This window comes from Rattus rattus, chromosome 12 (genome assembly GCF_011064425.1).
Source record: "Rattus rattus isolate New Zealand chromosome 12, Rrattus_CSIRO_v1, whole genome shotgun sequence".
Lineage (NCBI taxonomy): Eukaryota > Metazoa > Chordata > Mammalia > Rodentia > Muridae > Rattus > Rattus rattus.
The window spans coordinates 76830646-76853401 of NC_046165.1; positions in this window are offsets into that span (position 1 = coordinate 76830646).

The window sequence follows — 22756 nt, forward strand, 5'->3', positions numbered from 1 at the left end:
AATATAAAAGAGTGGAAATGACATTTTTTACCTTAAGAAACTACACCAAGTTTATTTAAGGTAATAATGGCCAAAGTACTTCTGGATTTAATGAAAACAAAGACCTCTCAGAGCCAAGAAGCTCCATGAAACACACATGCACGCATGCACAAGTGCATACACACAAACACAGACAAGACACACAAATCATAAGAAAAAACACAATACAGTTAAAAAGATGAACTATTCACTATTAGTGTTAAAAATTAACTGTTAAGGAAGTCACTCTACATGTAAAGGAGCAACAGGTAATGCTTACAGCATAATTTTCTTAGAGACAAGAAAACTGAAAAAATAGTTGGGAAATATTTTAATGCTGTGGAAGGAACAGAACTCTTAACCTCAAAATCTATACACAGTAAAAATAACATTCAAAAAATCAAAGTAAAACAGGCTATCTAAGCTACAGAATCCAAATAACCCATGTCAATGCTAGGATTTCAGTAGTAAGTTCTCCCAAAAGGTCAGACCCTAAAGAATTAGTCTCTCTACCTGGGGTGTTATTGGGAAGTAGAAGGTTTGGGAGTTGTAGCCTAGCAAAAGGTAGTTAGATTACTGGGGCAGTGTCCTTTAGTAGGATCTTCTGCCTTTATTCCCTGTTGCCATGAGGTGAGCATCCTTCTCCACAATGCCCTCTCTGCCGCAGACCTTAAAGCAGTGGACCAACCAATAATGTGCCCTTGGAAGCAAGTTCCAAGTCAGTTTTTCTTTTGTTTACGTCTTGGATATCATGTCATAGCAATGGAAGTTAGCTAACAAAGAAAACAGATGTCCACAGTGGACATATTGAAGAGATCTTTCAAGTGGAAAGTACTGACAGACAAGAGATATGGATCCACAAGATTGAAGAACATCAGAAAACTCTGGTATAATCCATTATTATTTCTAGGAGTTTTGGGAAGTACCAAGAGTTAAAACTAATAGTCTTCAATCAGGTTGTTGGGTATCCAAGGTATGTTCCATAGAGTCTGATTTGAATATTTATTTTTGTAGTATTTCATACTCTGTAGTATTTATGAAAGTTATAAAGGATAGCCTTCTGGTCTCCATCTGTGTCCAGAGCTAAGGCTGTCCCACAGCCCTCTATACCCAAATACCACCTGGAGAGAGCTGGTCTCCCAGGAGTGCTCTTATTCCTATGATTACAGGCTCACAGCTGTGGGACAAGCTCCAGTCAGAGACAGCAAGACCAACTAACACCAGAGATAACCAGATGGCAAGGGGTAATCACAAGAACCTAAGCAACAGAAACCAAGACTAATTGGCATCATCAGAACCCTGTTCTCACACCACATCAAGTACCTAATACACCGGAAAAGCAAGATTTGGATTTAAAGTCACATCTCATGATGATGATAGAGGACTTTGAGAAAGACATAAATAACTCCCTTAAAGAAATACAGGACAACACAGGTAAACAAGTAGAAGCTATTAAAGAGGAAACACAAAAATCCCTTAAAGAGTGATAGGAAAACACAACCAAACAGGTGAAGGAATTGAAAAAAAAAGCCATCCAGGATTAAAAATGGAAATAGAAACAATAAAGAAATCACAAAGAGAAACAACCCTGGAGATAGACAACCTAGGAAAGAGATCAGGAGTCATAGATGCAAGCATCACCAACAGAATACAAGAGATAGAAGAAAGAATCTTGGGGCAGAAGATTCCATAGAAAACATTGGCACAATAGTCAAAGAAAATGCAAAATGCTCCTAATCCAAAACATCCAGGCAATCCAGGACACAATGAGAAGACCAAACCTAAAGATAATAGGTATAGAAGAGAGGGAAGACTCCCAACTTAAAGGGCCAGTAAATATCTTCAACAAAATTATAGAAGAATACTTCCCTAACCTAAAGAAAGAGATGCCAATGAACATACAAGAAGCCTAAAGAACTTGAAATAGATTGGACCAGAAAAGAAATTCCTCCTATCACATAATAGTCAAAACACCAAATACACAAAACAAAGAAAGAATATTAAAAGCAGTAAAGGAAAAAGGTCAAGTAACATATAAAGGCAGATCTATCAGAATTACACCAGACTTCTCAACAGAGACTATGAAAACTAGAAGATCCCGGGCAGATGCCATACAGACTCTAAAAGAACACAAATGCCAGCCCAGGTTTCTATACCCAGCAAAACTCTCAATTACCATAGATGGAGAAACCAAGACATTCCATGACAAAGCCAAATTTACACAATATCTTTCCACAAATCCAGCCCTACAAAGGATAGTAGATGGAAAACTCTAACACAAGTGGGAGGGGGGGAAATACACCCTAGAAAAAGCAAGAAAATAATCTTCTTTCAGCAAACCCAATAGGAGCTAACCACACAAACATAATTCTGCCTCTAACAACAAAAATAACAGGAAACAACAATCATTTTTCTTCAATATCTCTTAACATCAATGGGCTTGATTCCCCAATAAAAAGAAATAAACTAACAGAATGTATACATAAACAGGACCCAGCATTTTGCTGCATATAGGAAACATACCTCAGTGACAAAGACAGATACTACTTCAGAGTAAAAGGCTGAGAAAAAAATTTCCAAGCAAATGGTCCCAAGAAACAAGTTGGAATAACCATTCTAATATCGAATAAAATCAACTTTCAACCAAAAGTTATCAAAAAAGATAAGGAAGGACATTTCATATTGATCAAATGAAAAATCTATCAAGATGAACTCTCAATTCTGAATATCTATGCTCCAAATGCAAGATCACCCATATTCATAAAACAAACTTTACTAAAGCTCAAAGCATACATTGTACTACACACAATAATAGTGGGAGGATTCAACACCCCCATCAGTGGACAGATCATGGAAACAGAAACTAAACAGAGACACAGTGAAAGTAGTAGAAGTTATGAACCAAATGGATTTAACATATCTATAGAACATTTCATCCTAAAATAAAAGAATACACCTTCTTCTCAGCACCTCAGGGTACGTTCTCCAAAAGTGACTATAATCAGTCATAAAACAGGCCTCAATAGATGCAAGAAGATGTAAATAATCCCATGCATCCTATCAGATCACCATGCACTAAGGCTGGTCTTAAATAACAACAAAAACAACAGAAAGCCCACATATACATGGAAGCTAAACAATGCTCTACTCAGTGATAACTTGGTTAAGGAAAAAATAAAAAAGAAATTAAAGACTTTTTAGAATTTAATGAAAATGAAGGCAAAACATACCAGACCTTGTGGGACACAATGAAAGCAGTGTTAAGAGGAAAACTCATAGCTCTGAGTGCCTCCAAGAAGAAACTGGAGAATAACTAACAGTTTGATAGCACACCTGAAAGCTCTAGAACAAAAAGAAGCAAATACACCTAAGAGGAGTAGATGGCAGGAAATAACCAAATTCAGAGCTAAAAACAACCAAGTAGAAAGAAAAAGAACTATACAAAATCAATAAAACCAGGAGCTGGTTCTTTGAACAAATCAACAATATAGATAATCCCTTAGTCAGACTAACCAGAGGGCACAGACACAGTGTCCAAATTAACAAAATCAGGAATGAAAAGGGAGACATTACAACGGAAACTGAGGAAATTAAAACATTTCAGATTGTACTACAAAAGCCTATACTCAACAAAACTGGAAAATCTGGATGAAATGGATAATTTTCTAGACAGATACCAAAGTTACATCAGGATCAGATAAACCATCTAAATAAACAGTCCCATAACCCCTAAAGAAATAGAAGCAATCATTAAAAGTCTCCCAACCAAGAACAGACTAGGACCAGATGGGTTTAGTGAAGAATTCTGTCAGACCTTCAAAGAAGACCTAATCCAATACTCTTCAAACTATTCCACAAACTAGAAACAGAAGGAACACTAACCAATTCATTCTTGTAAGTCACAATTATGCTTATCCCTAAACCACACAAAGAACCTACAAAGAAAGAGAACTTCAGACCAATTTCCCTCATGAAAGTCAATGCAAAGATATTCAATAAAATTCTCACAAACCAAATCCAAGAACACATCAAAACGATCATTCACCATGATCAAGTAGGCTTCATCTTAGGGATTCAGGGATGGTTCAATATACAGAAATCCATCAACATAATCCACCATATAAACAAACTCAAGGAAAGAAACTATATGATCATCTCATTAGATACTAAGAAAGCATTTGACAAAATTCAACACCCCATCATGATAAAAGTCCTGGAAAGAATAGGAATTCAAGGCCCATACCTAAACATAATAAAAGCAATATACAACAAACCAGTAGCTAACATTAAACTAAATAGAGAGAAACTTGAAGCAATCACTAAAATCAGGGACTAGACAAGGCTGCCCACTCTTTCCCTCTCTATTCAATATAGTACTTGAACTCCTAGCCAGAGCATTCAGACAACAAAAGAAGGTCAAAGGAATACAAATGGAAAGGAAGAAGTCAAAATATCACTATTTGCAGATGATATGATAGTATACTTAAATGATCCCAAAAAATTTCACCAGAGAACTCCTAAACCTCATAAACAACTTCAGCAAAGTGGCTGGATATAAAATTAACTCAAACAAATCAGTAGCCTTCTGCTTGAATATATAACAATGACACATGCTCCACTATGTTCATAACAGCCTTATTTATAATAGCCAGAAGCTGGAAAGAACCCAAATGTCCTTCAACAGAGAAATGGATACAGAAAATGTGGTATATTTACACAATGGAGTACCACTCAGGTATTAAAAACAATGACTTCATGAAATTCTTAGGCAAATGGATGGAACTAGAAAATATCCTGAGTGAGGTAGCCCAGTGACTAAAGAACACACATAGTATCCACTCACTGATAAATGGATATTAGTTCAAAAGCTCAGAATACCCAAAATACAATTCGCAGACTACATAAAGCTCAACAAGAAGGAAGACCAAAATGTGGATGATTCAGTCCTTCTTAGAAGGGAGAACAAAACACTCATGGGAGAAAATACAGGGACAAACAGTGGAGCAGTGCCTGAAGGAAAGGCCATCCAGAGACTGCCCCACCTGGAGATCCATTCCATATTCAGCCACTAAACCCAGTCACTATTGCTGATGCTAAGAAGTGCCGGCTGACAGGAGCCTGATATGGATGTCTCCTGAGAGGCTCTGCCAGAGCCTTACTGATACAGGTGAGGATGCTTGCAGCGAACCATCGAACTGAGCATGGAGACCTCAATGGAGGAGTTAGAGAAAGGACTGAGGTAGCTGGAGGGGTTTGTAACTCCATAGGAAGAAAAACAATACCAACCAACCAGAAACCCGAGTGCTCCCAGGGAATAAATCACCAACCAAAGAGTCCAAATGGAGGGACCCATGGCTCCAGTCACATATGCAGCAGAGGATGGCATTGTCTGGCATCAATAGGACTGGAAGCCCTTGGTCCTGAAGGCTCATTTCCCAAGTGTAAGGGAATGCCAGGGCGGTGAGGTGGGAGCGAGTGGGTGGGAGGGAGGGCATCCTCATAGAAGCAGGGGGACAGGGATAGGAGAGGGGGAGAACCAGGACAGGGGCTAACATTTGAAATATGAATACATAAAATATTCAATAAAAATTTTATCTAGAGAAAAAATAATAAAACAATACATGTAGTACTCCTATTGAGTGGAGATTGAGTCCAGTTAGTAGTGAGGGCTGTTTGGTTTGGTTTGCGGGACAAGTTTGTTTCTGTGTAACCAAGGCTTGCTTCAAGGTCATGATCACCCTACCACCACCTTCATGGCGTTGGGAGTATAAGCTTATGCCACTGAGCCTAGATTTTAAGTGACCGATGTGAGCAAGAATTCCAAATGTCATGAATTCCACCTTGTTCTCTTAGAACCCCCTATCGTGGGACCCATTGCTACGCTATGAGAAACACCAAATGGGCTCATGTGGATAAAGCCCCAGGGAGGTAATGCTTGTTTTTATAGACCAGATGAGGTACTAGTTAACAACAAGTATAAACGGCTAGAAATACATCCTGTCCCCAGCTGTTTAGAAGCTCCCATACTTACTTGGTGGAGCGTAGACTTTGCTGCTCGACCTTGCTTTTTAATGAATGACTCCTCAAATCTGAAAGCTTCACATAATGGTGGGTTTGAATTGCTGAATTCGATTGTGGTTTGTTATGCAGCGAGAGAGGCTGGGGCTGCCTGCCATTCCACTTTACTTCAAACCCTGTAGAAACTTCTAATTAAGCTTTGCAAATGAGTAACAATCAAGGTGAGGAAGCTACCTGGGTCTTCACTCCAATCTTACCCAGCTTTTGTCATGCACATATATATTACGTGGTTTTCCTTGAAATAGAATTATCAAATGCTCCATGGGAAATACTTGCTGTCTCGGGGAATTTCAACGTTTTGATCTTCATCTGCTTCCGCCAAACAACGTCCCAGTGAGCTAACACTGGTTCAAAGTTAGCATTTGTGCATTAGCGTTCTTAGCTATGAAATGTGCGGTTGCCTCCTTCCCCACAGTATCAAAGAAACTGGCTACTTGGTGCTGGTTCATTGTGTTTGCACATCCTGTGAGAGTCGAGCAGAGCATTTCTAAACTGTCACATGTCACGGAGCTTGATTGTGACAGAAGATAATTTATTACGGCATCCTATGATTGTTTTCTGATGAAACGAGGGTGAGAACACAGCATCCTACACTCAGCGTCCCTGCCTAAATCATGCCACGGCTTTCATCGAACTTGTCCCGTGTCTGCGATGACTACAAGCTCATTGTCGCGGTGATGCTTTCATGCTATAAATATTTATTTAATCGGAATCATTAAGTTAGCTGAGTGACACCCAGAAGTCGAGCAGCTGCCAAGGGAAGTAGACACAGTGCTGAACTTGTCATTAATCTCCAAGTCTGTCAAACTTCATCAGACTTCTGCTTCTGTCCACATGGCCCGAAGCCGATGTGCAAAGATACAAGATTATATTTGATATTCTTCACCTACGGTCACAATAAAACATGAAAGTAAACTTTCCTTGAATGGTTTCTTTTTTCTAAAAATATCTTTTCTTTCTTTTTAGACTATGTAACTTTGGTAGACCTGTCTATTATTTTACCTTCAACTATTAAAAATGGCTAGTCGATAATTTTTAAACTGTTGGTCTTTTGCCCTGTTGGGTTGCCACGTCCAAGTTTGATTTGATGGTTTTACTTCATCTTATATTTCATTTTGTCATGTTTGGTTGTTATCTCTTAAAAGCCTATTCTTTTCTAAGGAGAGACAGAAAGGAAGTAGATCTGGAGGGGGAGGGGAAGTGGAGAAAAGCACCAGGAGCGGAAACTGCAATTGGGATATAATGTATGAGAAAATAACTATCTCCATTACAAGGGAAATAATTAAAAAAGAAAGAAAAATAAGCAAAAATGTTGGTCCTTAAGCACCACCTCAACAGCTGAGGAATGAATTGCCTTCTTTCCATAACTCTTAAGTTTGACCAGTCAAAAGTTGCACAACTGGAGGAACTCATTTCCACCAGTGCCTTCTCCTCGTTTCCAATGTTCTTCACTAGGCTTGCGGCCAGAGTTAACTGGGGACTGGCAGGTGCCAGCCACCCTTACCTTTTCTCCTGGTTTCAGAGGGTTCCATCCTTAGGTTCTTGATGCTTACTGGCTTGGGCAGAGAGTCATGATGGGAGGAGTGTGAAGAAGAGACCTGTCATCATTCCTCGGCAAAAAGGAGACAAGGAGAATACAGGGAGAGCCTGGACACAGCCCTCAGGGACACGCCCCAGGGATGTACTTCCTCCAGGTAGGACTCGCCCTACTGTTCACCTTCACCCAGTAATGCCATTGTCTTATGAATCTATCTTTACTTCGAGTCCTCCTGATCTAATCTTGACAAATGCCTTCATAGGTGTGCATCACTGACCCGTACATTTCTTAATAAAGTCAAGTTGACACAAAATCAAATGCCACAGTAAGGTTGTTATTTTAAATTTCATTATCTTTGTGGTTAAAAAAAAACTTTCTGTTTGAAATTTTGAATGATCATGGAGTCACAAACAGAGACAGTTCGGGTAGATCTGTGAATGCCTCCTCTAGAGCCTACCAACGTCCACACTGAACATATTGGGCAGTAGCCGTGGTGGGAATATACTATGTGTAATGTTTGTATGGCTCATGTCTGTCTTTATATTGCTGTGTTTGGAAGTTCTTTATGTAGTCTAGAGCTTGCTAGATATGCTGTTTATAAACACTTTCTCCCAGTCCTCCACCCCTCTCCCTCGCCCTTTCTTTCCCTGTCCCTCCCTCTCCCTCTCCCCACCTCTCTCCATCTCCCCCTTCCCACCTCTCTCCATCTCCCTTTCCCCACCTCTCTCCATCTCCTCCTCCCCACCTCTCTCTCTATCACTCTACCCTGACTCCTCTCTGTTTTTCTAAGACAGGGTTTCTCTGTGTAGCCTTGGGTGCCCTGGAACTCACTCTATATGAAGACCATGCTGGTCTTAAACTCAGAGATCCATTTGCCTCTGCCTCCCCAAGTATTGGGATTAAAGGTGTGCACCACCAGCCCCAGCTGTCTTTTCTCCATTTAGTAAAACATTTAATTTTGATCAAGTCCAGCAAAACATACTTTCCTTCAATGGATTTTGCTTTTGTTTTATGCCTAGAAGCAGTTCTTCAAGCCCTGGGTCTAGAAGATTTTCTGCTCTGCTATTTAAAGAAATTATTATACTGTTTATTTTTATCATTTGTATGGCTTATTTATTTTAATTTAGGTGTATGAATGCTTGCATGAATATATATCTGTGTATCATGGACATGCCTGGTGCCCCCACAGATCAGAAAAGGGTATTGGGTCTGGAACTTGAATAACAAATGATTTCGAGTCTCTATATAGGCGCTGGGACTCAAACCTGGGTCTTCTGCAAGGGCAACAAGTGCTCTAACCACTGAGCAATCTCTCCACACCCTATAGTTTTCTGTTTTACACTACATTGATGATCATTTGAGTTAACAGCTTAGTTTTCAGATATCCTATTTTGTTTAGATGATTTTTACCTATGGATGACGAATGGCTTCTATACCATTTATGAAAACAACACCCCCTCTTCCATCTATGTTTTAACCTCTGTCAAAACTCAGGTGGCCAGACTCAAGATTCTAGATTTTTAAAACTTGGTGTATATAGGGGTTGGTTAAGATACCTGAATAGTGAGTCCTGACTCAGAAAAGGTGATTCTTCTCACTTTCCTCCTCCTCTTTCAATATTGTTTTAGTTTTTCTTTACATTGAGTACACATTTTATGACAATTTGGTAAATATCTATTCCCCCACAAGGTTCTTTATAAACCTTGTCATAAACATATATATATATGTATATATATGATATATATATCATATATATATCACATTTTTGGGGAGATTGAAATCTTTACTCTATATTGATTTTGAGAGGTCTATCTACATTAAGTGTTTATCTAATTATTCAGGAATTTTAAAATTGCACTCATTAGCAGGGAAATCTGTTTTGGTCATTAGGCTTAACCAAAGGGTTTCTTTATTTTGAAAAAGTGAAAATGGTGTCACTTTTCCTTCTGTGTTCATGTGAACGGCACTGTTGGTTCATTGAAGCAGCATTGATTTTGTGTCGCTTTGTTTGTTTTACCAACTTCTCCCAATCTGAGTAATTTTGAAGAAGGGGTGTTAATTAGCTGACAGCTTTAGAGGATAAACATGTAAAATTGGGCAGCTCTGTTTCTCTTTTGACACTGCTGAGGACTCTGGTGGGTGTATCACAGCCAAGTGGAGCAAAGGACAGAGGTCTGTGTTCATAATAGATCAAGCATGCAGGGCGGGCACACTTGATCCTTCGAAAAAAGATTGACTTGTTTTGATGAATGTTTCTGTGCATGTGCTCCCCGAGGAGGTCAGAAACCGGCATCAGATCCCTGAGAACCGGTGATGTAAATGGTTATGAGCTACATGTGGGTGCTGAGATTTGAACCTGGGTCCTCTGCAAGAGCAACAAGGGCTCTTAGCTACTTAGTCATTTCTCTAGCTCTGCACTCACGCTATAATAACCTATTCTTTTAGTGCTAACTCACTTTAGGTAAGACCAGAATTCATCTCTCCTAGAGGCAATGGCTTTATGAGCTAATTATTTATTTCTAGACGTTGTCTTTCAAAGGCTGGATGTTTTCTTACCATCACCAGGCCGAGGACCATGCTACCAGCAGGTGAAACCTTGGAGAACAAAGCACACTCAAAGCGTAACATTTTGCATCCTGCTCCAATTTCTAAAGTATGTATTACTTCTGTATTAGTTACGCTTGTTGCCAAGTTGCCTGACAGGCAGTTTAAGGCAGAAGGGTTTCGTCTGGCTTACAGGTGAGCGCACATTCCACTGTGGAAGGAGAGACACAGTGGCAGGAACTGGAGGTGGTTGGTTACATTATATCCAAACCCAGGAAGCAGAGGGAAATGGATGCTGGTGCTAAGTTCGCATTCAGCTCTATTTCATCCAGAACCCCATCCAGTGGAATGATACAATCCACAGATAAACTGATGCCCTCAGTTAAAACCTTAAAACCGTTCTGGAAACACCTTCATAGACACACCCACACCTGTGTTTCTATGGTGACACTAAACCCAGCAAGCTGACAACACTATTTAGCCACCCAACCTCCGTGGATACCTTTTAAAAAGAAGTGTTCAAACTTTCCATGTAGGCTATAGTGTCCTCTGTAAATAGGAACAATCCTGTTTCTCACTTTTAGATCTGTGCACATTTTATTCCTTTTGTTATATTACTTCAATGGATGGAACTTCTGGCACTGTGTTGAATAAAACAGTAAGAGCCCACATTCTTCCCTTGTCTGCAACTGTGGTGATTTGAATGAGAATGGCTCCCACAAGCTCCTGTGTTTGAATGCTTACTCGCTACTTAGTGCAACCATTTGGGAAGGATTAGGAGGCGTGGTTTCGTTGGAGAAGGCGTGTCACTGGGGCTTTGACATTTGCATGTTTGCATGTCTAAATAGTTTTCTCCATATATTTTACCTTTATTAGCTGGGAGATGTTATATTTTACCTCCGTTAGTTACCGTAAAAACATTTAGCCCTCATTTTAAACTTTTACAAAATTTAATTTGCAAAAATATATTTATTATCCCTCCCAATAATATGAATATCTTACAACAGTTTATCTTTGATGATAGCTTACCCTGTGTGCTTGTAACAGAGTACTTGAGCATTATCTCTTTTTTTCTAGAACTATGTAAGACCCTGTTATTGCTTATGTTCCCAATGTTTGTTTCCGTTCACACATTTATTAAATCCTCTTTTGGTTTTCTGCATCCAATACGTTCCATGTTAGAGCGTTGCTCTGCTGGGGAACACATGAAGGCTTCCTCTGGTTAGGTTGACGGCTAACTCTCAGCTTTATTGCATGAAAATGTCTTTACTTTGTACTCACTTTGAAAGATAATTTCACTGGAAGTAAAATAGTAAGTTAGTAGTTATTCTCTCTAGCTCTTTGGAGCATACTCTGTCATTTGGTTCTCATTACCATTGCCCAGAAGTCAGCCCTTCGTCTGTTCTTTATCCCTTTGAAGGACATTTGTCAGCTCTCCCTACTTTCTTTGAAGACGTTCCCTGACATAATTGGGTGTGCACCTGGCAATATAGTTTCAAGAGATACAAAGCAACAACGGCAGAATGGCAGAAAAAATAGCAATCTGCAATTTTTACGCCGGAAGTTTCAAAGTGCGACACTCAGGAAACAAACAGATCGAAGGTGTTTTTATAATGCGGACATCTTGAAGATCTGAAAAACATAATTAGTAAGTTCAGGCTACTATAATGACCTTTTCACCAGGGAGAAATTCAGGTCTTCTAGTATAAAGGCAGCATCTATGAAAGTTTATTTTGTAATCATCTGAGAGACTTCTCTCATCCCCACATGGTGTAGCTGAGTGGAACAGGAGCCAATCTTCAGCAGCCAATGAAGGAGTCCTTTGGCATGGGGCTGTCTGGATGAGCAGTCTTTTCATGTTGCCTGCTGTGAGGCCAGGGTACATTTATTGTCCCAGAATAATTGTTTACAGTTCTCATTTTCACTCTAATATATCCTAATTTGATCACTCTAGTTAAAGCTGGTGATTTCCTCCCATTAATCTTCTTGCTACTTTAGAAATGTCCACCACTGGGAACCTAGAGTAATTTTATTTGTTAGGGTTATTTACAACTACTTTCAAATTTTCCAAGAACCGTCTGTCTTCTTCTTGTTTCCTTTGGATGGTCCTTTTGTGGCTCTATTGTGATTCTCTCATAGCTTACCCTTACATGTGGTCCACTTCTGATCCAGGAGAGATACCCACGCAGCCTTTCCCCAATCAACTCTAAAACCACAAACCCACACTTGGTTGGCAGCAACTTCTGTTTCCCATGTGACAGGGTATTCACACCCTTGGTGTGTTAATGAGCAGTTCTCCATGATCTCTTGAAATAAGGAATATCTACAAGTTGCTGGGCGATCTCGTGGAAGTCCAGCCTCACAGGGATCCCTGCCTAAGAGTAGCATGCTAAACCCTCCCCCTTTAATGGAGTAATGGCTGCTGTGCAAAGGATCTTTCAAGAAAATATCCCTTTATCCAAGTGTGGCAGTAGAACGTGCGATCCCAGCAGTTGGGGACTGCAACAGGAGAGCATGAGTTGAAAACTATCCTAAGATACATAGTAAGCTTCTGTAGAGGAGACAAAAGGACAGAAAAAAGGCTGATGATGATGATGAGGAGATGAAGAAGAGGGGAAGGGGAAGAAGAAGAAAGACCAGGGAAAGAAAGTGGAGATTCTCTTGGTTTTAAAATAATCTCAGTGTGGATGGACGGTCCCTGGATACATGACCTGGAACTCAGAAATGTTAGCTTGACAGTTCCACTTCTGAAGACAAAAACTCATGTTCTGAGTCTGTTCCATCAAAGCCCGCAATCGCAGCTGACATGTTGACCTACAATATGTGCTCTACAACAAAAATACTTAGCTGAGTAAAATAAAACCATCTGGTAGTAGTTCTTTAGGACTCAACAGTTACTATTTCCCAGCGAAGAGACACAGAGACAGACAGAGAGACAGAGACAGACAAAGACAGACAGAGACACACACAGAGAAGCCTAAGAAGTGTACCAACGACGGGCGCCATTGTGTGAACACCATGGAGCATATTTAACCAAGCTGACAGGGCTCCAATGTTACCAGGCCATGGTATCTTATGGAACTGCCATCATGTAAGACATTCATCACAGATGGGCCCCCTCACTCTATAGTGAGTATACTGTACAAGTGAATAGGCACCTCTTTACATTTTCATCCATCGAACACAGTTTCAATAGTCCAGTCAATCCCAAAGTCATAAAAATCTTTCCTTTGTCCCTCAGCAAGGACTCCTGTGAGAGGCAACAGAAGCACACAGAAGTCCAGGCCAGGTCAGTTGGTGTCTGTGGTACATTTCCCAGGGAGCTGCCTCAAACTCCAGCCTGGAATTTGTTTACCTCAAGTGTTGCTAATGTGCACAGTACTTACTGGTACGGTGTCCAAATGAGCCAGTTGCTATGGTCTAATTCACCCAGCCATTGTCTTGGTATTCTGCTGAAATACTCAGGGGTGGGTCTGGGTGAGGTTTTGGGAAAGAGCGATGGGAACAAGCCTCGGAACATAGCTTTGTCGGTGTTAGCAGATTATTTGATATTTTTGCTGCAGAAGAAAACCACACCTGTTTCTATGAAGAAAGGAGAGACTTGCTGAACAAAAATCTTGACCTGATAAAACACCCAGTGGAAATTTTTATTATTCTTCTGTTAAATTGTTCTTCTTCACAAAAAGCTGTGTGGACATTGGGCTTTTAAAAGAATGTGTATCAGGTTTCATATTCTGAGACCCGGCTAGAGAGGTGTGCTTTGGAAATCTCAAAATAAAGACTTAAAATTGATGCCAAACCAACCAGGGAAGAGAAATGTATTTGGTCACATTTAGTTACATTAGATCATCTTGCCCACCACACCCGAGCCTGCACACACCCGGAATATCATTTACAGTCTGTTTCCTCATTCTGTCATATTTCCTAGCAACCGTTCACTCCAAAAACCACGTGTAAAAGCCACCCTCCATGATAAAAAGCTTCGCTTGGAAACGTTACTTTGTTTGCTCACTTTAACAACCCTCCTATGGATTCCCTCAGGAAGGACTCGGGGAAGATTTCTTCTGGGCTCATTAGGTCTACAAAGAAAGCAAAAAGTTAAAGATATTCTTACCTTTCCCATTACTTTCCGTCTTCCCAATTCCCCTCCGGAGACTTCGGGCTCACATCCTGTGCTCCTTGCTGGGAATGGATTGGCCCCGCCCCCAGGTCTCTCTGAAGGCCTTTCTGTCGAGTTAGCATCGCTTATGGAGCAGATGGGCACGAGCTGATGAACTGGGTGGCAATGAATCAACCTAGTGGTTTTCACAAATCGCTCCTTTAGTCTACCTCCAGGCACCTTCTGCTTCTCTGTTGGCTCTGCTGGGGTCATTGCCAAGTGAACAGTGAGGGACAGGACCTCATCTCATTCCGCAACCCAATGGGCAGTGGGCCCTCAACCACCTGAGAAAAGCTCACGGAGTCCTCTACTGCGGACTGGATGGTCAGAACTGGGTTTATCTCACATTCCCCAGAAGCTTTCGGGAAAACTGTACAATAAATTTCACTTAATTTTCACTTCAGATCCACTAGGTAATTAAGAATGTGGAACGTTCCGAGTGTTAGCTCATGTGGTTTATTAACATAGGACTCTGTGACTATGTTTTTATAATTATAACCCCACAAATCACCAGCGCTCTCTGTTGAAGCTTACAACGAGCTGTGGCTGGCGATGAGTTACCTCTCTTTATGTAAGAATACCCTGCTTTTTATAAATGAATTCCTTGCAATATTGTTTCCTCATAATCCTTGTGAGCATTATGCTGGAAATTGGTTCTGTGGTCACGTAAGCTTAGGAAATGCTTTTAAAAATAAACTTAAATGGGTTTACAAAAGGGTTTCATAACGGTGCTCACTGTGTTGTGGTACTTGGTACATGTGTGGAGGTGCTAGGGAAATATGTAGCCCTTCTCAAATTCCTGTAACTTTATTCTCAGAAGAGCCTTTGGGTATTAGTATGACATGGATTGTGCTTTAGGAAATATTATCTTGCAAAACTCTTACAGGAACAAAAAACCATGAGGAGAAATATTCTTAAATAAAAATTACCTCACCTTTCTGATATTACATGAGAGTGTCTTGAAAGTCTGAAAGTTATTATTTTCATAATGTTGATTCACTTTCTAAGAATTCTGATTTCAAGAACTTTTCTTAGCATTTCCCTCTCTGTGGTCCTGTGTGTATTCATTCCCCTTAATGCACAGGGCAGAGAGGCAGCCTCATGCCCTAGAAACAGGCTCTGTTGTTTCTCCTCGTGAAATGCAAGCCACTGCCAGTGACCAAGTCACTTTTAAATAAAGTGGGTGTGGCCATGCTTGCTTTAGCCCTGAAATTCTGATTTGGTTGGCCTGAGCGATGGGATCTCATAAAACACCCATGTCACCTTCGAGCTCTGGAGTCTCTAGATAAGATAAATTATTACATTTAATAACTCAGAACTCAACTCCGTAAGTAAGCTCGGTAAGAAAAAGGCCATTTATACTTTAAAAATAGTAAATACCTATGAAAATGCAAAACAAGATAGCTTAGGAGTACTCATTCTTAAGAAACTTTTTGGTAAACTTTTTTTCATTTTCCATGTCTTAACACTAATTTTCCCCTTCAAAGTTTCTCTGCCCCTTTCTGAATCACTCTCCGTTCGTGTTCCTGGTGTGTGTGTGTGTGTGTGTGTGTGTGTGTGTGTGTGTGTGTGTGTGTGTGTGTGCTCTCAAACATGAGCATATGTGAGAGTTTGTTGCTCACACATACACACCTGCCTGCACCCCTGTGTCTTTGTCTCTGTGTGACTTTGCCTCCTACTGCCACATGCATGTGGTGTCTCCATTGGCCCAGCTGGGCTCCTCTCAGCGTCCTGCAGTTTACACAGGTGTCTGGCTCTTTGGCCCGGCCTGGTTGGCTTCCTCCAATCCTCGAGGGCGCCTCCGGCATGCATCGTCTCCTCCAGCCCATGCATTCTGTCTGTCTTCCTTCTGTCCCACAAGGATGCGAATACCGAAGGCCGTCCAGACAGATGGTTTGGAGTCCTGATAATGGGTGTGCCCCTGGGAGAAACCTCCTCCAAGACTCTGTGGTACTTTTCACAGTGAAAGCAGGCAGAGGGGACTGCAGTTCTAGCATGGCTTCCTGTCAGCCAACCTTATCTCCCCCTCTCCACCTCCCTCCTGGCTCCTTTTGTGCTGGCCTCATTTCCAACAACTTCCTCCTACATTCTGCTGTGTTTTCTCACTCCCCACCCCATGTTTTGAAAAAACCATTCCTTTTTAATTTTTCACTCGACGTTTTTTGATGGTGAAATTGAAACTACAAATTGTAAGGCAGCCCAGGGAAGGTCTGAGTTTATAAGATTTTCATGGGTAACTTCTGTTAGTCTCCAATGGAATAGGACATATGTGCTGGTGTCTTTCTTGTCTTAAATCTGTATATAAATACTAGACATTGCAACGTGGCTCTCTTCAAGAACTTCACTCCAAACAAGGGACAAATTTGAATGCATTCCCCAGACCCTGGGTTTCACACTAGGAAGTTAGATATCCAAGGTTAAGGTGAAAAAACAAACCAAACCAAACCAACCAACCAACCAATCAACCTCCCTCTTCTCCCCCTCTCCCCCCCAAAAAACCTTCTAATAGTGTTTCCAGGCAAAGATGTTATTTGAATGAGTTCCCCCAAATCTCTCAGGGTATCTTTTGGGGCATTGCTCTGTGATTGAGATGGTCAGACTCCCAGGAGACTCTAGGGTAGTGTGTGTGCACACATTGCATGGGCATCCTGCCAGACAGACAGACACAGGTGGTAAAAGTGTAATGACAGCCTTGCACCTCTTGCTCTGCCTTTCCTGACCCAAGCTCAAACTCAGCCTGCTGTGCCAGTCTCCTGCCTCAGGCTCCCTCTGCTTCAATGCTACTCTCTCGTTCTCTCACAGTTCAGTACTTGAGGCACCCATTTGTCTTCATCCCAGCAAGCTTCACCGCTCATTCGTTCTAACAAATCAATCTGTTTATTCCCTCAGCTAGACCACTTTAGAAGACGCTCCCCAAGCACTGTACACACTGGCATCTAGCAGTCTCCTTTTAGCCCACCTTGGTGAATTTGATGTGTGATATCTGCTGGGATTTAGTGAAGTTCTTGGCTTAGAGACAACTGAGGGCACCAGACCCCGGCAGAGTATGAACGGAACAGGTCAAGTGCAACACAACTGTATCCGTTAACAAAACTCCCCAGGAGCCTGGAGTAGAGGAAGAGACGATTCCTTAATGGAAATGGAAATCTCCAAGAAGAGAATCAGTCCTTCCAAAGGCAGGGGAGCTAAAGCATCCCTTCTGGAGACAACTATCTTCCTTCTCTCTTTTCTGAAGGAACCGTCCACCCCCAAATTTTGATGTGTGTGTGTGTGTGTGTGTGTGTGTGTGTGTGTGTGTCTGAGAGAGACAGAGACAGAGACAGAGAGACAGACAGAGACATACAGAGACAGAGAGGGACAGAGAGAGCCAGAGAGACAGAGAGACAGAGAGAGACAGAGAGACAGAGAGACAGAGAGACAGAGAGGGACAGAGAGACAGAGAGACAGAGAGAGACAGAGATAGAGAGAGACAGAGACAGAGAGACAGAGACAGAGAGACAGAGATAGAGAGAGACAGAGACAGAGAGACAGAGACAGAGAGACAGAGATAGAGAGACAGAGACAGAGAGACAGAGAGAGACAAAGACACAGAAACACAGAGACAGCAACAGCGAGCAGAGAGACAGAGAGACAGAGAGACAGGCAGAAACTCTTCCAAGTAAAGTCCTCAGCTTTGGGGACACTGAGCTGTCATAATTGCTGTTATGTGGTGAGGTGGAATTTCTGTTCTTGGTTAAATATCTTCCAGGTTGTACTATATTGCAATTTGACTGTTGGAAAATTCAACAATCCATTTCCCCACACTTGACAGTCATTTACTTAAGATTTCAGATGAAGGCTACCTTTTTGTGTGTTCTCCCCTCTGGAGGGCAGCTCAAGGGGGACTTCCTAATTCTGTCAGGATCCTGGCAAGTGTTCCACTAAGACAACGGGCCCTCAGAGACTTCTAGAATCCTGCTGGGTTCAGGGGAAGTGTCTAAGGATGGCAAGCTCACGCTCTCGGTGGTTACAGATAATGGTATTGTTTAAACAGCCCTCTCGCCCACTGAAGCAGGCCTGGAGAGGCTCCCTGTTCTCTGCTCCTGTTCTAAAGGTCTTCTCTGCATAACTTTGCATTTCCCAGGAATCAGCTTAAGGTGAAACCATCCAACTTCAACTGTGCCGCTCAGGTCTGGGCCTGTAGAGCAAATCTTGTTTTTGATTGTTTCAACACCCCACCCTCCACCCCTGGGATGTTGAAGAGGTCAGAGTAGGTCACACAAGGATGTACCCACTAAAGCCCAGCCAGCTGAGTGGGTGGGAAGAGGGAGAGTAGAGGAGGGCAGTATGGTTGGACTACAGCAGTAATTCCCAACGCTCACAGACCTCGGAGTCAGACTATCTGAGAGTGGTGTCCAGGGGACATGCTCTCCAGTGGAGACAGGGGCATTTTCTGCCATAGATGTTGAAAGTTCTGGTTAAGGGGCTCAGGGATCATGTGTTATGAATGTAGAGAGTTTCACCCAGAGTCCTAGGTGACCTACTTACAGTCTTTATAGAGCATCGTCCATTTGCTGAGCTTAGAACAGTTGGGAGTCCACCTCCCAAGCCCAGGACAGTGGGAAGTACACCCATGAGTTTGTCGCAGAGTTAAACGCAACAGTGAAAGCAAGAGTGACCTTAAAGAGCTCTCGTGACCTCTTGGGACTCTGGGGTTTCTTTGGACTACACTTGAGAATATTATGGGCTTCTTGTACACGGTGGCATTTGCTGATTGGTTAGACAGAATCACATAGAAAATTATTAACAATGTAATTCCTAATTGATATGTTTGATCTTTTATTTTAGACCACAAGTTCCTCATGCATGTTGTGTAAGCTCTGTGCTTGAGAGGCACAGAAGGGCAGTAAGGATGGGAATGTTTGTAGTTCTGCTTGTTTGATTGTTTTTCGAGACAGGGTTTCTCTGGAACTGAGTCCTGGCTGTCCTGGAACTCACTTTGTAGGCCAGGTTGGCCTTGAACTCAAAGATCCACCTACCCGTGCCTCCCTAGTGATAATACTAAAAGCAAGCACCAGCACTGCCTGGCAGTCGATAGGACCTAAATACCATTTACAAATAACAACAACAACATCAACAAAAACAAGAGAGAACATTGGTTTGTTTCCTGGTTATACTATAAAAAGAAGCAAACCTGAAAGTTTGTAAGTAGAGCTTCTTAAAGTCAGATTTTTGTCTAAAAAGCAAAAATTTTAAAAATCTGTTTTCTACATATTTACTCTGGTTTTTAATTTTTTTTGTCTTAGAGTCTAGATCTCACGTGATCATATTTTATTGGCTTAGCAGTCAGAACACCTTGAACTGAATTCTAATTCTACCACAAGTTGGCTACACAAAGCTCCCGTGGGTTATCACGCTTCTTATATTTGGTTTTCATTTGGACAAAACAAGGCACGCGGCAGCGCGCGTGTGTGTCTCTCTCTCCTCAGATTCTGGCGGTGTTGGAATGAGAGCGTCTTTAACGTGCTCAGCACGGTCCTTTCTTGAGCAAGACAGATGTTCCGTTCCATACCTGTGGAAGGGACTATTATTCTAGCGAAGCATGCTTTACAATGCACTACAGAAGTCCCTTTTAGGAACTAGGTTCTGTGTCTGTGCCTTCTTTTTTATTTAACCATCTGCTACACAATTGCTCCAGTTTCTTTTTCTATACTCTGGAAGTGTTCCACATCTGGGCCTTGGAATGTGTGTATGGTGTGTTTTTCATGTAACGACATCGATTGTTAGAGAAACGTGTGTGCTCACCCTATGTTCCCCATGCTCATATTCTATCCCCAGATTAGGTAAACATATTGTGATATTGCTGTGGTTCCCTTTAAGTTATTGCTCTCGCATTTAACCATCATCTTTTGGGGATTGCGACCCAGACTTTTCACAAAGTGCCCAGTTGGGGGGATGCTTTTAGGTACTATGTTTTCCTTGAAAGTTTTTTCCAGTCTGTGTCTTCACTCTGAAAATGAAAATTAGCCAGCAGATGTCACGAGACCCTTTCCTCGTCTCTAACTGTTCTCACTCTCTCCACACCTGACATTAGATGCATGTGCCTTCGCGTGACCCTGGGGTTTCTTCTATGACTCATTGTTAATCATTATAAGGAATAGCTCCATCAGTTCATAAATTTGAAGGAAACTCAATTTCCCACATAGTCTGTTAAATGACCATCAGCAGGCTGTTTGAGTTGATTCATAAGCTCCCAAACTCCCATTACTCGGCAGAGTTTCCAGGTAATATTGACAAACAAATTTACATACTCCTGGTTTGCCCAAACTAGTACTTTTCTATTGGCTGGTGTGTATAACCAGACTTAGAAGCATCTTGTCCACAAACTAAATATTTAAAATCCAAACCCATTAAGTAAGCGCAGTTTTTATCTACATCTCGTGTTGTAATGGGAATGAACTTCGAAGAATTCTACCCATTATGAGGTCAGCCTCCCTTCCCAAGCATCTACTGTAAACCAAGATCACTTAGCTAAAGATTGCTGTAAACAGACATCAATCCACCAAATGGGGGCCTGTCACTAAATCACAGAGCATGGAACGGCGTCCAAAATTCACCACACCCTTGTTTCATAAGGCAGAGGTCAACACTCAGGAAGTCACAAGTTGTGTGTGTGCATACACATGTGGGTGAAACTGTATTTTAAATTTCTGTGGGTATATACTTACAGTACCAGGAGGCATGAATGTTTAAGGGAAGCCACAAAAAAGGCAACGTGTCAATCCTACCTGACATTCTGTCAAGAAGAGATTTTGCTCTGTTCTCGAGCTTATGGATGGGACCTGTAGTTTGGGCATTTTGAGGAAAGCATGTTATTTTATTGCTGACACAAAGGGCACAGTCTATTGATCATGTTCATGTGTGATGCAGATTAATTTGATAAGTTCAATGTTCTTTATTCCCTCATTTAAGAAAACTGAAGTCTTAAATGTCCACAGAAATACAACTATAGAAATTCACATAATAAGAAATGGTGTGCTCCTAACCACAAGCTTATTTCTCTTAATATTCTCTTGTATTCTTTCAGGATCAATTTTAAAGGAATAATTTACATCTGATGAAACTCCTACATTTTTTTCTTTATTAACTTGAGTATTTCTTATTTACATTTCGATTATTATTCCCTTTCCCGGTTTCCGGGCCAACATCCCCCTAACCCCTCCTCCTCCCCTTCCTTATGGGTGTTCCCCTCCCCATCCTCCCCCATTACCGCCCTCCCCCCAACACTCACGTTCACTGGAGGTTCAGTCTTGGCAGCACCCAGGGCTTCCCCTTCCACTGGTGCTCTTACTAGGATATTCATTGTTACCTATGAGGTCAGAGTCCAGGGTCAGTCCATGTATAGTCTTTGGGTAGTGGCTTAGTCCCTGGAAGCTCTGGTTGCTTGGCATTGTTGTTCATATGGGGTCTCGAGCCCCTTCAAGCTCTTCCCAGTCCTTTTCTCTGATTCCTTCAACGGGGGTCCTGTTCTCAGTTCAGTGGTTTGCTGCTGGCATTCACCTCTGTATTTGCTGTATTCTGGCTGTGTCTCTCAGGAGCGATCTACATCCGGCTCCTGTCAGCCAGCATTTCTTTGCTTCATCCATCTTGTCTAATTGGGTGGCTGTATATGTATGGGCCACATGTGGGGCAGGCTCTGAATGGGCGTTCCTTCTGCCTCTGTTCTAAATTTTGCCTCCCTATTCCCTCCCAAGGGTATTCTTGTTCCCCTTTTAAAGAAGTGCAAAAATCGTCCTGTCTTATTGGCTGTCTACGACCAAACAGTTGCCAATGTGATCATTATATAGAAGGTCCCCATCACCCCAGAGTCCCTTCTTTGTACCCCTTTATAGTCAAGCCTTCCTTACCATATATAGCCTTCCTACTCATACTTGGTAACTGTTGATATGTTTTTGTTTTTATCTTTTATTTCCTAATAATTGTACATAAAAAGAGTTAGATATTTTCATCTTTTGGATCCGGCTCTGTTTGCTCTGCATGATTTTAAGAATCTCCTATGGCACTGTGCAAACCATTCATTCATTCATTCATTCATTGACTTTTATTGCTGAGTTGTATTTTATTGTGTGGATAAACCATAATTTGCTTACTCATCCAGTGGTTGACGGACATCTGTGTTATAAATGGTTTTTAGATTACGGCTGTGAGGCATTAGCTTATTGTACAACACCCTTGTGCAAGCCTTTCGGGGAAACTGTGTTAGCACCTTTGATATTGGATCAAAGGCTAAGGAAGAGTTTTCATTGTTCAGTATCTTTTGTTGAATTTGGTCGGGCAGATAAGTTGACATTTTGTACATCTGGTGTGTATGGTGATACACATGGTTTTAATTTGTATTTTCCTAATGATAAAGGATGTGGGATACCTTTTCATGTTACTAT